Genomic DNA, 17,933 nt, shown 5'->3' with positions numbered 1-17,933 from the left:
GGTTGCAGGTTCGATCCTGGTCAGGGCACATACAAGAAGCAACCAATGAATGCACAAATAAGTGGAGCAGCAAATTGATATTTCTCCCCTCCTTCTCTCTCGCTCTAAAATCAGTAACTAAAAATGTAAAAATATATTTTTAAAGATAGGTATAGGGAGAAATATGTACAAAGGGCATTGCAACAGATATCTAATGATGTTTTGGGAGAATACAGGAGGAAGACGTGTTCTGCTAGGAGGAACAGGAGGAGGAGACATTGGAGTTGGACTAAGAAATAGCAGGGCTGTCCTGCAGAGAAGGAATGGGAGGAGCCTCTCAATTTGAAGGATGAGCATTTGCAAGAGGCTGATGTCCAGAAAAGGTCAAATGTGCTTGGGAAAGGCAAGGATGCATGTGCGAGAGAGAGAGAGAAGGTGGGAAAAGAATAAGTTGTGACGATTTTGTAATAACCCAGGAAAGAAAGAGGAGGCCCTGAACTGGGACCTGAACTCGGATGGCGGCAGTGACACCTCACCCTAAAAGAATTTGGGAAGGAAACACATGAACCAGGCATTAGAGAAATGTACTGTAAAAGGCCAGAAGAGTTAAAGACTACCAGTGCAGCAAAGAGGAAGAGCGAGCAGACATGGTGAGTCATTCATCACAGGACAAGGATTTCTAAGCTGCAAGCGGAAGAGAAACAGGAGTGTCCAAAAGCCTGGGTGGAGCTAGTCGTAAGGAAGGGGCTCAGGAGAGCATCTGCTCACCCTGGAGTACTCTCAGAGGCAGGTTCCTCTGGGGAACTATGTTTAGGGAAAGTTTATAAATAGCCAAAGAATAGGCCATTTCAAAGTCCATTTGACAGGCAGCCTCCCACGGTGAGGGTCTGATGAGAAGGGGTGAATTATGCCAGGTGTTGGCTTCATCCTCTCCCTCTGGAAGGCTGGAGAACTCATCATCCCCGCCCTCTCCTTTCCTACCTACAAACATGCATGTTCACATACTGACTTTCTCTATTTCCACTATAAAACCAAAAACCACAGTATAAAACTTACAGTTTATGGAATTTTTCCATTGGGTTTTGACAGTTCTCTAGGAGTATGATCAATCCCCAAGAAGAAAAGAATCTAGCTATACATAAAACAAGAGGACTGGCCCTGGATGGATAGCTCAGTTGGTTAGAGTGTTGTCCCCATAGGTTTAGGTTTCAGGTTCAATCCCTGGTCAGGGCACATACAAGAATCAACCAATAAATTCATAAATAACTGGAACAACAAATTGATCTCTCTCTCTCCAGTCCCCTTCCCCCCCCTCTCCTAAATCAATAATAATTTAAAATATTTTAAAATACAAACAAAAGACTGTGGTTTTAGATTTTATTCTCCAAGTATTTAGATAGCTTTCCAAGTTGAAAGTTAGAGATCTCTGTATCTAAATAGCACAAAATCTCTACTGACCAATTTACAACCATAGGAACAGAATGGCAGATGAACCAAACTGCGGTTGGCAACAGAAACCAAGTTTTCCACAATAAAGAAAGAAGGAACCACAAACAAATACCAGCTTATAATTTCTCCCTAAGATGATGGACACACTCCACCCTGTCAAGGCAAAGGATGCCCACAAGCTGTCTCCGAGGCTTCACTTAAAATATACCCTTGCCCTGGACACAGCCACAATGTTCTATAAATACTGTCGCTGTTTTTGTATTTGTTTAATGCTGATTCTGCTGCCTGTGGCTGCCTGTTCAATCCATCTGCAGAAGATGGACCATCTATCATTTTGATTTATTTTATTTAACACCTAGGTTATTAAAGTGCATAAATAATTTTGGGTGACTATTATGTAAACTGGCGTGTTAATGTCTCTGCTACAAGGAAACTCTCCCAGTATCTGCAGAGTGGTCAGGTGGTGGTTATAATGGAAAAAGAAACTTCCACAAGTACCAGGACACTCTCGGGTTCGAGGCTTATTTCTGTCATTAACTCGCTGCTCTAATTACTTAGGTGAAATATAAATAAGAAAACAGGAGTTGAAAATTGTCCTACTTGATGGCAATGAATGGAAAGTAACCGAAGAAGTGTGATCAGTATTTGGATGTTTGCCTTTGTTGCTAACAAAGAAAAAAGGCAATATCACTGATTAACAAACCTTGGTAATTCTTGTTTCTAGTCTCAAATTTTTTCAAGACAAAAGTCCTAAGGGCTTTCTGATCATTTTTGAACATCGAAGAATTTCAAAAAGGAAGAGTGATAGGATCCCTTAGTGCAAAGGCAAAATCATATTTCTTTCTTCTTGCCCCCTTCTGCAACCAGCCCTCTCCATGTGAATGTTCCAGGGCTCACTGCAGACGAAGGGAGGTAGCAGGGTGCCTCCCATGCTTACTAAGCTTCTCTGTCCCAATAAGGTGAGGATCACCAGGATGATGCCACTACCTGCAAAATCCTCTCTGGAATGCAGGTGACATTTATGAACTATCAGAGCTAAGGGTCATTCCCTTTAATGCTGTTTTTTCTTTATAAAATTCACATCAGGACTGTTGGTGAGGAGGTACCATTTATTTCAGTAGTATCTCCATTTCCATGGCGACTGGCTTTCTTACCCCCCCAATGTGTTCCAACCCCCACCCCAAAGTTAGCATTGTTGGTCCTGAGACAGAAGCAAGCCAAACGCAAAGTGCAGAATACAATGACAGAATTTCTTTTTTGTTTTTTTTTTCCATTTTTTTTATCCTCACCTGAGGGCATTTTTGCATCTTAATCTTGAGATAGAATGGGAGGGAGAAAGGGAGGGAGAGAGAGAGAGACACATCGACATCAGAGAGACACATCCAGTGGTCGCCACCCACACGACCCCAACCAGGACCAGGGACAAACTGCAACCGAGGTATGTGCCCCTAGCAGGAACCAAACCCGGGACTCTGGTCCACAGGCTGACGCTCTAACCGCTGAGCCAAACCGGCCAGGGCATGACAGAATTTCTTAAGAGTCTCCCATATTTCTTTGTGATAGGTGTTTCACAGATATTATCTGGCTCCTCTGAATATAACTTTTCTTACAAAGAAAACAACTGGGGCTCAGAGAGATTCAGTAATTCACCCAAAGCCTCACAGCTACAAAGGGGCGGAGCCAGAAACCCACCCAGGGCTCCATGCCACCGCAGCTCTGTTCAGTCTGCCATACACACTGCATCCCAGAAACCCTGTCAGCTGGTAGGAACTCTTGTCTTGGCCCTGAAACTAAGACCCTGGCGAGGTCCCCGAACATCTGTAAGCAGCTCCTCATCTGCAAAAATGATCTATATACCCACCTTCAATTGCTAAGACTCCATCCATCTGAAATGTCTGACTTGACTGATAACCCCCAGATCTCATCTGTGATTGGTTCGCAGACAGCACTGCACATCTGGTGTGACTTCGGCCTCCGCTACTCTGCCGGACTCAGGGCCTGTGCTCTGCTGCCAAGACCTGCAGGCTACATCTGTGCTACTGGTCACTCTGTAGTTACTCTGTTACAAAACACTCAGCCACTCCAATAAAAGGGGATTGAGAAGGCAAAACACTGCCCTCCATTGTGTTCAGCTCCAATCTGGTTCTTGTCCTTACCACCCTCCCTCTTTTCTTCTCTCTCTCTCTCTCCCCCCCCCCCCGAAACAGAAAAAGAAATATCCAATATTTACTGGGGTAGCTCGTGGGAGCAGAGCAACGGGCGAGCCCGCACGCACCCAGGCTCAGTTTGTAGGGGTACCACCTAGCTCCATCGGCTCTACACCCTCTGGTCTCCTAGTTTGCGTTTGTCACATCTATAATACTTGTTCACAGGCATGTGGTGAGAGCATAATTGTGCATTTTATGGTTATGAATGGCACAGCCTGGCAACTCTCTGATTATTATTTCCATTCACTGTCATGCATTATCAATCTAATTCCCCATTACACGCCATTTTTTTCATGCATTCCTCACCCAACAAGGACAAAGAAAGGCAAAAGCCCTGTGAAGAAGACTGCACCACCCAAAGAACAGGCTGATTTCTACTATGGAAATTGGGGGTAAGAGTCTTAAGTTAGGGGGGTAACTCTAGGCTAATTTGAAGTAAAAGTTATTGTTAAAAGGTTTAGTATTCTGCATCAGCACCAAGACTTCTGGCCCCAAGGTTGGGAAGGTACTGCTAACTGTGAAAAAGGAGCCATACCACGGTACAGACGAAGAAAAGGTCGGACACAGGAGGGCCCAACAGGTGACACTTCACTTTAGACCACTCAGATTTCCAGATTTCTGAAGACACCTAAATATCGCGATGTTGGAATGTGGGATGAAAGTTTCACTCAGTGCTTTAGTAACTCCAACAGGATCTCCTGAGTGCCCATCATGAGCAAAGGGTTCAATGCCATGAGCATTAAGTAAGCAGAAAGTATGCAGGAACCATGAGTTGGCAAATAACTGCTAATAAGATAGGAGCAATAAAGTGCATGGGGACGTAGTCAGAGTTTAGGGAGAAGAAAGGTGTATACATGTTCTTGACCGTGGACAACTAGTTTCTTCGTGTGATGCATCATGGGGTAATCAGAGTTCTAATTAAAAAAAAAAAAAAAAAAACCCAAACTACCATATAAGAGATCTAACTTCCTAACAAGCTGGATCCCACATGCTACATTTCTGAATTAGAGTTAGCTCTGAGCATTTGCAGAGGGGCTACCAGCTCACTGCTTCTTGATTATTTGGTAGTAATAAGGCCTGTGAACCAACCAAAGTCCGCAAACTCCCTCCAACAATCATGGCCTTTATTCTCAGCAGTAATTTTTATCTTTAGCTCAAGAAGAATACGTTTTCTCTTTTGGGAGAAAATACTTAATTTCCACTGATACAATTAAGAATTGAACACACACACAACCACACCAGCACCCAAAAGCAGCGTGAATGCAATTCGCTGAACAGTAGAACCAGGTCTGATCATCTTCTGAGAAAGGCATAATGATAGATATTTTTAGGATAATGCTGTTAATAGTGGAACAGGCTGCCTCGAATGTGCGGGTATGCCTCCATTATTCCTTAGAAGAGAAAGACCTGCTGATCCCATGGGACAGAGGAAGGGTGTCAGCTGACGGATTTAGGGAACCAAAAGGAAACTGCTGTGGAGAGAATTCTGATAAGCCAGTTTATGCTGATTCAGAAAACTTCTTAGAGAAGAGAGTAGTGAAACCAGCAGACCTTTGTATGCAATGGTGACCCTGAAGCCCAGAGTTCCAGGGGCTGTTGGACCAGCTCTTGAAATGAAATGGCCTGGGAAAACAAGCACAAAAATGCAAACCAGCCATGGCCGGTTTGGCTCAACAGTTAGAGCGTCGGCCTGCAGTCCAGAGAGACCCCGGTTCTGTTCCCACTAAGGGCATGTACCTCGGTTGCAGTTTGTCCCCGGCCCTGGTTGGCCGTGCAGGTGGCAGCCACTCAATGCGTCCCTTTCACGTCGATGTTTCTCTCTCTCTCCCTCCCACTCTACCTGAACAAAAAATGGAAAAATGTCCTCAGATGAGGATAAAAAAAAAAATAAGTGCAAACCATACACCAAGGTTATTCGGTCTGATGACAGCTAGAATGAACACCACAAGGTAAAATACTCAAATCTCACCCTTCCCCAACAGCTTCGATTTTTGTGGCCACTTTCCCCAGATTCTTTCAGTCTTTGAGTTTGTTAATTGTAGGAAGAGGTCAAGTATCTACATATCCTACAAAACCGATGGAATGAGCCCTTCTCTTCCTTTTCTCACTTCAACTCCTTTTAGGAAACATCAATGTCTTCCTATGTTACTTTAATTCCATTTTCAGAGAGTAACAGACAATGAAGAATCAGAAAGGGACCTGGTAGAGTGAAGGGATAACCAGTGTCCTTGGAGGTCACAAGGGAATGTGGCCTGGGGCACCTGCTGATCGTGTCCAGGTAATGGAGTTCCTCTTTTTCTCCTCCTTTAGCCCAAGAAGAATATGTTTTTTAGAATTTAGGTCAAATAATCATTGGAAAATCTTTATCCCATGGTTTCTCTTTCTATGAGGTCTCAGAAATCTTTTTTTTTTCTTTAGTCCTTACCTAAGGATATTTCTTCCATTGATTTTTAGAGCAAGTAAAAGGGAGTTGGAGGAGAGAAAGAAACATAGATGTGAGAGATACATAAACTGGTTGCCCCCTGCATGTGCCCTGACTGGGGCAGGGATTGAACCTGCAACCTAGGTACATGCTCTTGATCGAATATGGAACCTGTGACCCCTCGGTACAAGGGCTGATGCTCCAGCCACTGAGCCACATTGGCCAGGGCTCAGAAATAATTTTTAATTGAGATGTGGAATTAATACACCTAAACAGAGAATTTCTGCCACCGATTTTAATGACACATCAGGTGCTATCCAAAATATAAAAGTTATGCATTAAAGTCATTGATGAGTCTAGACTTATACACCCTGATACTATTTTATTTTATTTTATTTACTGATTTTAGAGAGAGAGAGGGAGAGGGAGAAAGAGATAGAAACATCGATGAGAGAGAACATCTACTGGCTGCCTCCTGCATGACCCCCGACTGGGGATTTGGCCCACAACCTGGGCATGTGCCCTGACTGGGAATCGAACTGGAGACCTCTTAGTGCATGGGTCAATGCTCAACCACTGAGCCACACCAGTCAGTCCCCTCTTGATACTATTTAGAAAGTGGTTTAAAATAACTTCAGAGGAGGGGGTAGGAGGAAGGAAGAGATAAATCAAAGAACTTATGCATGTAAATATAACCAATGGACATAGACAACAATGCTGGGGGGGGGGTGGGCGGGAACGGGAGGAAGGAATCAATGAGGGGGAAAAAGGAGAAACATCTGTAACAAAAATCAATTTATTAAATATTTTTTAAAAATAGAGAAGAAAACATAATAAAGTAACTCCATCAGATATTTAACTGTTAGCATGTCTATTTCTCATTTTGAAATATTTAAATGGAAGTTCTCAAGAAGCTATACTGTTCCTTTTTATTAGAAAAGGTATTACATGTGCAAAATATCTAAGAATAGCCCTGGCCAGTTTGGCTCAGTGGTTAGAGCCTCAGCCCTCGGACCAGAGAGTCCTGGGTTCGGTTCCTGCTAAGGGGATGTACCTCAGCTACAGTTTGTCCCCGGCCCCAGTTGGGGTCATGTGGGTGGCAACCAGTCGATGTGTCTCTCTCACATCGATGCTTCTCTCTCTCTCTCTCTTTCTTCCTCCCTCTCTCCCTCCTACTCTACCTGAAGATAAATGCAAGAAAAGAAAAAAAAAATCTAAGAACAAAGCTTTAGATTTGAAAGTGCCCCATCATCTTTTCAGTCATTCAGTTTGTCAGACTAAATGCAACTCTTATAACAGATAAGTATATGGTATGTGAATAGATCTGTATTTTACTCACACATACACACACACACACACACACACACAGGCATCAATAATGTGACAACAAGTGATATATTTATGCAGTCAAGTCAGTAAAGATCTTCTTTGGAGGAGGTCTCAATCTACCCCACACATACTAAAAGACAAAGGTAGCCGGACAGACTCCCTCAATACCAAAGTCCCTGAATCTTTCATCTCATCAATGCTTCTCCCATCACAAATGGACCATACTTTTTTCATCAACTCATCAGGATTGACTCAAGAGACCTTCCTTCGCACCTCTAGTTGTGTACACTATTCCACAGAGCTTTTTCCAAGTTCTAGAACCCATGCAAGGACTCGTACCTGGCTCTGCCTTTGACCTCGGACTGTCACTTTGCTGTTATGATAAAATGGAGCACTGTACACATCTGGGATGCTGTTCTCATGGATTATGAAATCAGCAACTCACTGAACCTCAAGGGGTCTTGGTTTCTCCAAAAACAAGATCATGTTAATGGTAGAAGCCACCTGCCAGGCTATCAGGGGATTTGGCAACAATGTCTACAAATTACACAGAGGCCCTGTGCCATAAATAACAAGTCTTATTAATACAATTAGTTCAAGATGAAAGCCAAGAAGATTATCGCAATAGCAGGGGCAGATCATACTTGGTCAGAACAAAAGAGGGTACAAAGATTTTCTGATCCTCATTTCTACAGACACGGTTCCCCTTTAATACAAGAAGAGTTTAGTGGTATTTTTTTTTCTAAAAGGTTATTTCTACCCACACAACTTTACACATCAGGTGTTACTTCAAGTTATCTGGAGGCAACATTCTATTCATAACTAGCCGATGTAATGTTGATTTCAAAGCATGTCCAAATATTGCTTCTGATTAAATTAATTGTGCTCTTCAACCTCTCAGGACCAAATGGATTCTAACCTGTTTGACCCTCATTCCTGTTATGCCTTAACTAAACCCAAATTTCATTTGCACAAGAATGGATCCCTCAGCCAACAGAAGTGGCACATCCACTGACATCCACATTGCAAGAGACAAGTGACACTTTGAGGATCAGAATCAGATTTCTGCTGATCTGAAGGTCTGCTCTTCTGGCCTCGCTCAAACCAGACTCCAATGAAACAAGGTGAAATTTTATGAATGAACTTGAAGCCATTTGAAGACTAGAAACCAAACAATAAAATGTGTCCTCCCATACCCTCCTCCAAGCCCCACTTTGTTGCACATTTTAAAGATGGCACACAGTTTTATACGTGTAAGGGATAGATTTTTGTATCCAGCTCCTGAGGTACTTTCCCTGGGTGAAGTCAGACGTTGGCCCCTGGCTCTCTGGTGCTTTCCCACAAATCAGTCATGCTTTTGGGGGGGGAAATGAGACTTGTGGATACTGAGGTAGAAGGCGGGGGAATGAGCAGCTATTCTAAACTCAGTCAGGTAAATGCAAATCAAGTCAGCCCCGCCAGGTGTCTAAATACAGCCAAGGCAACTCCAAAATTGAGTGGGCTGTCCAACCTGAACGGCTGGGATTTAGAAATGTGCCTGTCTTGGGTGTTCTGAGAATGCCTTCCATCAAAAGCAGCGAGGATTCAAACTGAAAAAGCCAGAACAGCAGCACCAGCAGCCTCTGTTGGGATGTTCCATTCATAGGGGAGAGAGAGCTTACTCCATTCATGGTGGGGTCAGGAAGTCCTTTCCAGCACTGGATGGCCTTTCTCAGCGAGCTAAGCTTCCTGAGGACTGGCATGGCTGCATCCTTCAGAATGAGTATGTTCATTAAGTAGCTACAGCCAGAGTTACTATTAGTACAGCCATCCCTTGGAAATTCCGCAGAATTTGTGTGAATCTCCTGAGCAGTTACTCTGCTAACAAGGCATGGGAGAAAAGGCACCGAGTTCCTGATTACACACCAGCAGCCCACACAGCTTTCAAAGTGCAGGACTGGTTAATCGTTTCTAAATGCAGTATGTGCCAACGTTTGGGCAGCTGCCGGCAATACAGAAGCATTGCATGGGGTCATTTTTAAATGACCATGGGCTAAGGGGGGTTTCCTCCTCTCCTCCTCCCCTTCTGCATCAAACTTGCTGCAGCCATTTGGAATGTAAAGAGCAGTCCATTTTGGCAGTCCCCGGCAGCCAGCGACCAGCTGCCTGTCTCCCGCCACCCTAGTCTGAATTGCTCACTCCTGCACCCAAAGGGCAGAGCTTCCCTGACATTTCCATAAAAATGTTTTTTTAAAAAATCCCACCTGGTCTGCATACATACAGCATCGGCCCTTCATTTCTCCCCGGGTAAATTCAGAGTTCAGTGCCAAAGCAAAGTGCCTGTGGGGGAGGATGCGGTTGCAGAACGGAGTATAGTGCGGGCCGCACGTGGGGTTTGCACTGAAAAATGTCACATCCGCGACATTATATCCTCTACGTCCCCGTTAAGAAGTGTCATGTTCCTTTCACCCGACTAGCATTTAGAAAAGGACACAGAAGTGCCGAATAGTCCATAGCCTTCCTGCGATCATGGCTGGGAAACAAAGACACATTACCTTTTATTTGTTGCACGTCCCAGGGAGCCTAGGAACTTCAGGTTTGCAGCGGCGGATCCAAGGAAACCGGCGTCCCATCCGCCCTGGGAGCGCAGGCCCGTGGCCTACTCCGTGGCATCCGCACCCGGAGCCTCTGCCTCCTCCTCCGCGGCACCCGCAGCCTCACCGCCGCCTGCTGCCTGCCCCCGCCCCGCCGCCCCCGCCCCGCCGCCAGCCCTCCGTCAGCCCATCGCCCGCTTGCGTCTCTCCCGCCAAGCCTGGCCGCAGGCCAGGTCGCCCCGCCGCCGGCCCGCCCCTCTCCCGCCGCGCCTGGCCCACCGCATGGTGCGGGCGCCCTCCGCCCCTCGGCCCGGGCCACGCCCCCGCGCACAGAGCGCGCTCCCCGGCGCGCCAGCGGCCCCGCGGGTCCTGCGCTAGGCGGGCTCCGGCAGGTCCCTAACCGCGCCTGGAGCACCGGACAACAATGAGCCCGCCCGCGCCCGGCCTGCCGCGGTCTGTGCAGCCGGGGAGCCTGGGGTCTCGGAGCTGCTCGCGCGCGCACACAAGTAGGGACAAAGTTAGGTCCTGACCGAGGCTGTGGACCTGGAGAGGCTGTGCAGGGAGAAGAGAAGGGACTGAAACGGACAAGATATACACACACACACACACACTCCCCAAAAACAAAAAAACCCACCCTGTGAGCCTGAGAAAGAGGCGACTTTGGCTGCATTTGGCTGAAGATGTAACTCCTTCGAACCAGCCCAATCTTGAATTTTAATCTCCCCTCAACTCTTAGGAATAGAAATTCCTGCGGGATAACCTAGCCATGGGGCTGTTATCAGGAATTCGCAACAATTGCTGGGGAAAGGAGACTTCCATTTCCAGAGGCCCAGGGCAGGAAAACCTGACTAGTGCTCCTTCCAAAAGAAGAGAAACAAATTTGGAGAATATCCCTACCAAGAACAATAACTCAATTCACGTTGCATGTCTAAATGTTTATTGCTGCAGGAGCTCAATTTGCCCTAGACACATTTTTTCCCTATGAATTGTCAAAACACAGTTGATAAAATAAAGGGCGAAATAGACAGTGGCACCGCTTAGCTAAGGCGGAAACGCTAGCTTGTCTCAGGGGTAAAATCTGTCCCTAGAACTCGCTCGGCGCTGAATTTCCCAGCATCCATCCACTCACCATCCATCCACAATTCAAAGGCGAGATTGGTTCTCCTCTCACCACAGCGAAAGGAGACCCAGGTATATCTAGCGCCATTATTTCCAGGGCAGGGGCAGGAGTGAAAATTTACAAACTTTGCAATAAAAATAAATCTTGCCATCCTGTCTTCCAACTGATCTTTCCAGAACACACCCATCGTGTGTTCTTCTCGAAAGATCTCTAAAGAAAAAAATTTTTTTTAATCAATTAATTTATTTTTGTTACATATGTCCCTGCTGTTTCCCAAATTGACACCCTCCTCCCTGCTCCTGTCCCTGACCCCCCACACACACACCTTAACAGTATTGTTTTCTGTGTCCATTGGTTAACATGTTTTGAGAGTTCAAGAGGTCTCACAGTCAGTAAATGGAAACTCCACATTGAAGGAAAAAGTGAACAACACATGCGTTAGTTAGGACTGCCTGTCTTACTTCAAGCTGTCTTGATCACACGCTGGTGACTGGAGACTTGACATGATTCTCGGGGACTTGAGTTGACTCTGGGAATCTGAGTCAGGGGAAGCTGTTTGGAACTGGGATGTGTCTGTACTTTTGTAGCCACTGAGGATTGTTCCAATGCAAAGCCAATTCTTTCTAGATGCATTGGAAGCCCATATCCTCCTGGCCCTCAGGAGAGTTATTTCTTTGGACACAGGCTGTTTCCAGTGCTGATGTGTTGCGACTGTAACACTTAGTAGGGGGTGACTGAGGAAATCAAACCTACCATTTCTCTTCTTATATTTAGTTTCCATCCTTATAGGAGTCCCTGGATTCCACCCACCCGCTGCTTTTCCACTTCAGCCACTGTAATTCTCAGAATGTCCTAAAATGGAACTGTCCCACTGGAAGTCCAGGTTCCCTGTCTCACTGTGCAGCATCCATCCAAGCCAGAAACAGGGACAGAGGGGTCTTCTGTCACCTTCCATTCACTCATTCCTCACATTCAGGTTATCACCAAGCATTTCCCATAAACAGCTCTGGAAAGTTCCTTAAGAGCAGCCCCTTGTCCGACTTACTCCAACAATGCCTGGTGTTGGTTAGCCTTTATAGATGAGTGACCCCTGCCCTAGCCTTCTGTTCGCATCACCTCGCCTCAGGGTGTCTCCAGCAGCCTCCTAACCTTGTCTTGTCTCTGAAACTCATTCTCCATGCCAGCTGGAGTAACTCTCCTAAAACTCAGATCTGGTCGTAGATCTTCTTTGCTTAACCCTGTTCAGGGTTTCCCTAGCTCTTAGAAATGAAATCCACACTTCTTCGGGAGGCTACAATGGCCTGAGCACCAAGCCCTCCTTATCCACTGGCCTCATCTTTTGCCACCTGACCCCAACAGGGTCCACTCACCCTCTACCCCCTGTTCCATCACCCTTTTCCAGGTCCTTGCATTCCAGGTTCTCACTCATCTCCTTGTTACCCAGCAGCCAGTGACTTTAGAAACAACTCAGATCATGTCACTGCTCAACTTAACCACTGCCCGATGGCTTGTCATTTCTCTTGCATCCTCTCCATCTTCATCACGTGTTAGCCTCCCTGTCCCTATACTTTGCCACACAAGCCATCTTTCTGCCCTTAAACTACTCTTCTCTTTGCATTTGTATTTCTTGTTCTTCCTGGCCGGAATGCTCCTACCCCACTCTCGGTATAGCTGGCTCCTAGTCATCCTTCAGGTTTTAGCTCAAAGGCTGCCTCCAAGATAATGATAACCTTTCCTGCTCAATGCCTAGAAAAAGGCCTCTCCCAGGTACTCTTTGTATCATTATCCTGTTTGCTTCCTTCTTAACACTTAACTACAATGGATATTCACAGTTCCTTGATAAGGTCACAGACTGATTTCAGATAGCCTGGGCTTGAATCTTGCTTGGGGCCCCTGCTAGCTGTGTAACCTTGGGCAAGTTTCTCTGTGCCTTACTTTTCTTATCTATGAAACTGGGATAAAATCACTGCCTACCTCATAAGGTTGCTATGAGGATTAAATGAATCAATACACAGTATGTGAAGCACTTAGAACAGGGCCTGGTTGTATGCCTACAGCCCTATGAGGGCTTTTTATTCTGTCTCCCAGTGAGACCTTGTGCTGGAACATGGCATAGGATCTTTTTATCCCCTAAGCCTTTTATGTTTGGCAACAAGACAGAGAATGAATAAAAATTTAGGGAAGAAAAACCTTATTTGTAGAATTTAAGGATATAGAGAAATGGGCCATGGTTAAACTTGATGCGTGAGATAAAATTCAAAGTTAATTTATCTGGAAGTTAATGAAAATATGGAGAAAATCTATTCTCTGTTTCACCAGTTGTGATCCTTGGAGTTGATGGATGACAAGCTTTGCAGTCAGAGTTCTGTAACGGTCTGCTTTCCGAAGAGCAGCCAATGCCGCCACGGGGAATGCAGGCAGTTACTTGCAAAGGCATAAAGAATCAAAGGATCTTTGCAAAGGGTTGGTCCATCTGCCCGCCCTAACATGCAGTTGTGATGAAAGAATATAGTGTTTCCACTTTCAGCTCCAGGTTGATACTTTTTGAAGAGTCTTGCTGAAAAAAAGACATAAGGCAGACTGTTTTCTGACTGCTGTAGTTTCAGAAAGAAAAAGAAATACTTTTCCTTTGGCCCTTGCAGAGAGCAAGCAGGATTTGAGACCATACCCCTTGCCTCTCTCACGCAGAGTTAGGCAGCTTTGTTTTGAAGAGCTGAGCTCTCAAAGAGAGGAGAGGTGCACTGTGGCTTGGGAGTGTGTGTGTGTGTGTGTGGGGGGGGGTGTTAGAAGGAATGGAGAAAGGCCATAGCACCCCCAGAAGAAGGAAAGGGATGACATCTGTCTACATGCCTCAAAAGGGCACCTGTCAGCTGATGTGGGAAGTATGTGGACACTGGATGGCGGTACTAAATTCTAAGGGGTGTGTCTTAGGCAATGGATCTTGGGGTTTGGCTAGGAGCAATGGGGTAATTGGCTTTAAAATGGACCTCAAGTTCTTAGATACTGAGCACCTCAGTGGCAACTAGCCTTTTCCTGTCTTGAGGTGCAATGTGAGCTAGGGGAAAGGAAAGGGGGGATAAATTCCTACCTCCTTGGTGAGGCTCTAATTAGATTTCACTGGGTTAAGAGCAATAAATCAATGTGATGTTTTTTATGCTTAAAGTTGCATAGCACAAATTACACATTCTACACTAATACAAAGTACCAGGTTCTTAACTCTGAGATCTGAAGTCATAGCTTTTCTGACAAGCTCTGGGTAGTATATGAGGCAATTAAGAGGAGATTCCTCAGTTTGAATCTTCACCAGAGTGCCACTTTTGGTGGGGAAAAAAAAAGTGGCTCTCACTTTTGCTTTTGTGTATTTGCCTTGCTGAGGACAGGTGCCAGCGTGGGTGTGGACCTGAGTCTGGACTGCATGATTCCTCCCTAGAAGCCAATGACATCGGACAGTCCTGGACCCCTGCTCCGAAGGCACAGTGTGACCTTCAGTCTCTTGATTTTTTGATACCCATTTCTTCACCTTTAAATGGGCCTGATATGCCCAGTCAGCGTGGCTCAGTGGTTGAGCTTTGACCTGTGCACCAAGAGGTCGCCAGTTCGATTCTGGCTCAGGGCACATGCCCAGGTTGTGGGCCCAGTCCCCAGTGGGGGCATGCAGGAGGTGGCCAGTCAATGTTCTCTCTCATTGATGTTTCTATCTCTCTCCCTCTCCCTTCCTGTCTCTCTAAGATCAATAAAGAAAAAAGTTTAAATGGGCCCAATACATTCTTATACACCAATAATGAATACTTAGAGGAGAAAATTAAAAAAACAATCCCATTTACCATTGCAACAAAAAAATAAGATACCTAGGAGGTAAAAGACCTGTTCTGAGAAAACTCCAGGACATTGAAAAAAGAAATAAAGGAAGATATTAAAAAATGGAAACATATACCATGTTCATGAATAGGGAGAATCAACATCATTAAAATGTCCATACTACCCAAAGTAATCTACAGAGTTAATGCAATCCCTATTAAAGTACTAATGGTATATTTCAGAGATATAGAACAAATACGCCAAAATTTTATGTGGAACCAAAGATAGCCACAGCAATCTTAAAAAAGAAAAGAACAAAGTGAGAGGGATCACAATACCAGATATCAAGTTATACTACAAAGCCATCGTAATCAAAACAACCTGGTTCTGGCACACGAACAGGCATATCAGGCATATCAATGGAACAGAACAGGGAACCCAGAAATTGACCCAAGACAGTATGTATATTTAATGTTTGACAAAGGAGACAAGAGCATACAATGGAGAAAAGACAATCTCTTCAATAAATGGCGTTGGGGAAATTTGGACAGATATATGCAAAAAAAAAAAAGAAACTAGACCACCAACTTACACCATATGCAAGAATAAATTCAAAATGGATAAAAGACTTAAATATAACATGTGAAACCATAAAAATCCTAGAAGAAAATGTAGGCAGAAAAATCTCAAATATATGTAGCAGAATTTTCACTGATACATCACCTAGAGAAACAAAGGAAAAAATTAATAAATGGGACTACATCAAATTTAAAAGCTTCTGCATAGCAAAAGAAACCAGTATTAAAATAAAAAGGGAACCCTCTCTCTGGGAGAACATATTTGCCAATGATACATCAGATAAGGAGTTAATATCCAAAATATATAGAGTGCTCATACAACTCAACAAGAGGAAGACAAACAATCCAATTAAAAAATGGGCAGAGGACCTGAATAGATATTTCTCCAAACAGAACATACAAATGGCCAGGAGACATATGAAAAAATGCTCAACATCTCTAACCATCAGAGAGATGCAAATTAAAACAACAATGAGGTATCACCTCACACCTGCCAAAATGGTGGCCATCAACAAATCATCAAACAACAAGTGTTGGTGAGGGTGTGGAGAAAAGGGGACTCTAGTACACTGCTGGTGGGAATGCAGACTGGTGCAGCCACTATGGAAAACAATTTGGTGCTTGCTCAAAAAATTAAAAATGGAACTGCCATTTGACCCAGTGATTTTACTTCTAGGAATATAGTGTAAGATTCCTGAAACACCAACCAGAAAGAATATATGTACCCCTATGTTCATAGCAGCACTATTTACAATAGCTAAGATCTGGAAACAACCCAAGTGCCCATCAGTAGATGAGTGGATGAAAAGGCTGTGGTATATTTACACAGTGAAATACTATGCAGCTGTAAGACGGAATGACCTCTTATTCTTTGGGACAACATGGTGGAACCTAGAGACTATTATGCTGAGTGAAATAAGCCAGTCAGAGAAAGACAAGTACCACATGATGGAATATGATGAACAAAATAAGCTTTCAACCAAAAGAGATATAGTCATGGAAGTAGGGAACAGACTAACAAATCTCAGAGGAATGGGGGGGGGGGGGTCGGTGGGAAGAGATAAACCAAAGAACTTATATACATTTATGCACAACCAATGGACACAGACATTTAGGTGGGGGAAATCAGGAGGGGGATGGGCATAGGGAGGGAGTCAATGGGGAAAAAACGGGGGACATCTGTAATACTTTAAAAAAATATCAAACGAACCCAGTGATCCCACTTCTAGGAATATACCCTAAGAAGCCTGAAACACCAATCAGAAAGAATATATGTACCCCCATGTTTGTAGCAGCACTATTTACAATAGCTAAGATCTGGAAACAGCCCAAGTGTCCATCAGTAGAGGAATGGATAAAAAAAGCTGTGGTACATACACACAATGGAGTACTACGCAGCTGTAAGAAAGAAAGATCTCTTATCCTTTGAGACAACATAGAGGGACCTGGAAAGTATTATCTTAAGCGAAACAAGCCAAACAGAGAAAGACAAGTATCGTATGATCTCACTTATTTGTGGAATATAATGAACATAACAGTCTGAGGAATGGGATAGACCCAGAGACGTGGAAGAAGGTTACAGACTGACAATCCCCAGAAGAGGGGGTAGTAGGAGGGAGATAAACCACAGAACTTATATGCATGTGTGCATCACCAATGGACATAAACAACAAAGCTGGGGACAAGGCAGAGAGGAATCAGTGGGGGGAAAAGGAGAAACATCTGTAACAAAAATAAATTAATTAATTTTTTAAAAAAAGAAAAATATATATCAAACAAGACATAGGAAAGAAGAAAAATAAAATGGGCCTAATAATAATATCTCACTTCAGCCTTATAACAACTATGGATTCAACACAAATTATTTCTAAAATCATACAACTGATAGCTAACATTATTTGAGTACATAGAACTTTCCAAACATTAGTTCATTGGATCAGCACAAGCTGCTCTGGAGGTGGACACTATATGTATCCCTTCCTACAGATGAAGAACCTGGGATTTAAACCAGTAAGCAGTGTGCTGGGGCAACAATCGCACTTGAACAGAGTCCTTCTTTGGAGACCCTGAGCAGTTCCTTCCACACTCAGACTACCACATGGTGTACAGATGAAATATGCAGGCAATCACAGTGAGAATGGCCACAATTGTGCTTTACATGCATCTATTAATTATGGAATGAATGGAGCACAGTTGGAGTCGGCTAGCACCAGGGAGGTGACAGTAAGCTATATTGTCCCATTAGTTCCTAACCTGCACCACATGGACAAAGATTTACCTCCTGTTTCCTGTCTTGCTAGAGAATAACACTGGCATCTTTTCCTTCCATACTCCAACCAGTTTTAAGGATAAAGAAAGACCCCTTTGGGGCAGGTTATAGTGCTTGACTGGTTTTAAGTGAACCCTATTCTATTTTTATACCCAATACTTTTTCTCCTTACTCCCAGGTCAATGAAAGGCCAATGATGAATCACTTCA

The 17,933-nt window shown here is 44.3% G+C and overlaps 1 protein-coding gene across 2 annotated transcripts in view; it reads right to left on the bottom strand.

Moving 5' to 3' along the window:
* The window catches only part of FRMD4A (FERM domain containing 4A), a 227,492-nt gene extending 217,518 nt beyond the window's left edge, over positions 1-9,974 (bottom strand). For both annotated transcript variants that reach the window (XM_036281184.1, XM_036281185.1), the window contains exon 1: positions 9,921-9,974. The gene's annotated coding sequence lies outside the window, so the exon portion shown is untranslated. The remainder of the gene's footprint in view (positions 1-9,920) is intronic.
* Between the last annotated feature and the right edge of the window lie 7,959 nt (positions 9,975-17,933).

This window comes from Molossus molossus, unplaced genomic scaffold (assembly GCF_014108415.1).
Source record: "Molossus molossus isolate mMolMol1 unplaced genomic scaffold, mMolMol1.p scaffold_m16_p_32, whole genome shotgun sequence".
Taxonomy (NCBI): Eukaryota; Metazoa; Chordata; class Mammalia; order Chiroptera; family Molossidae; genus Molossus; species Molossus molossus.
Note: the sequence above shows the minus strand (reverse complement) of the source record. Positions and strands in the feature narration are given on the sequence as shown.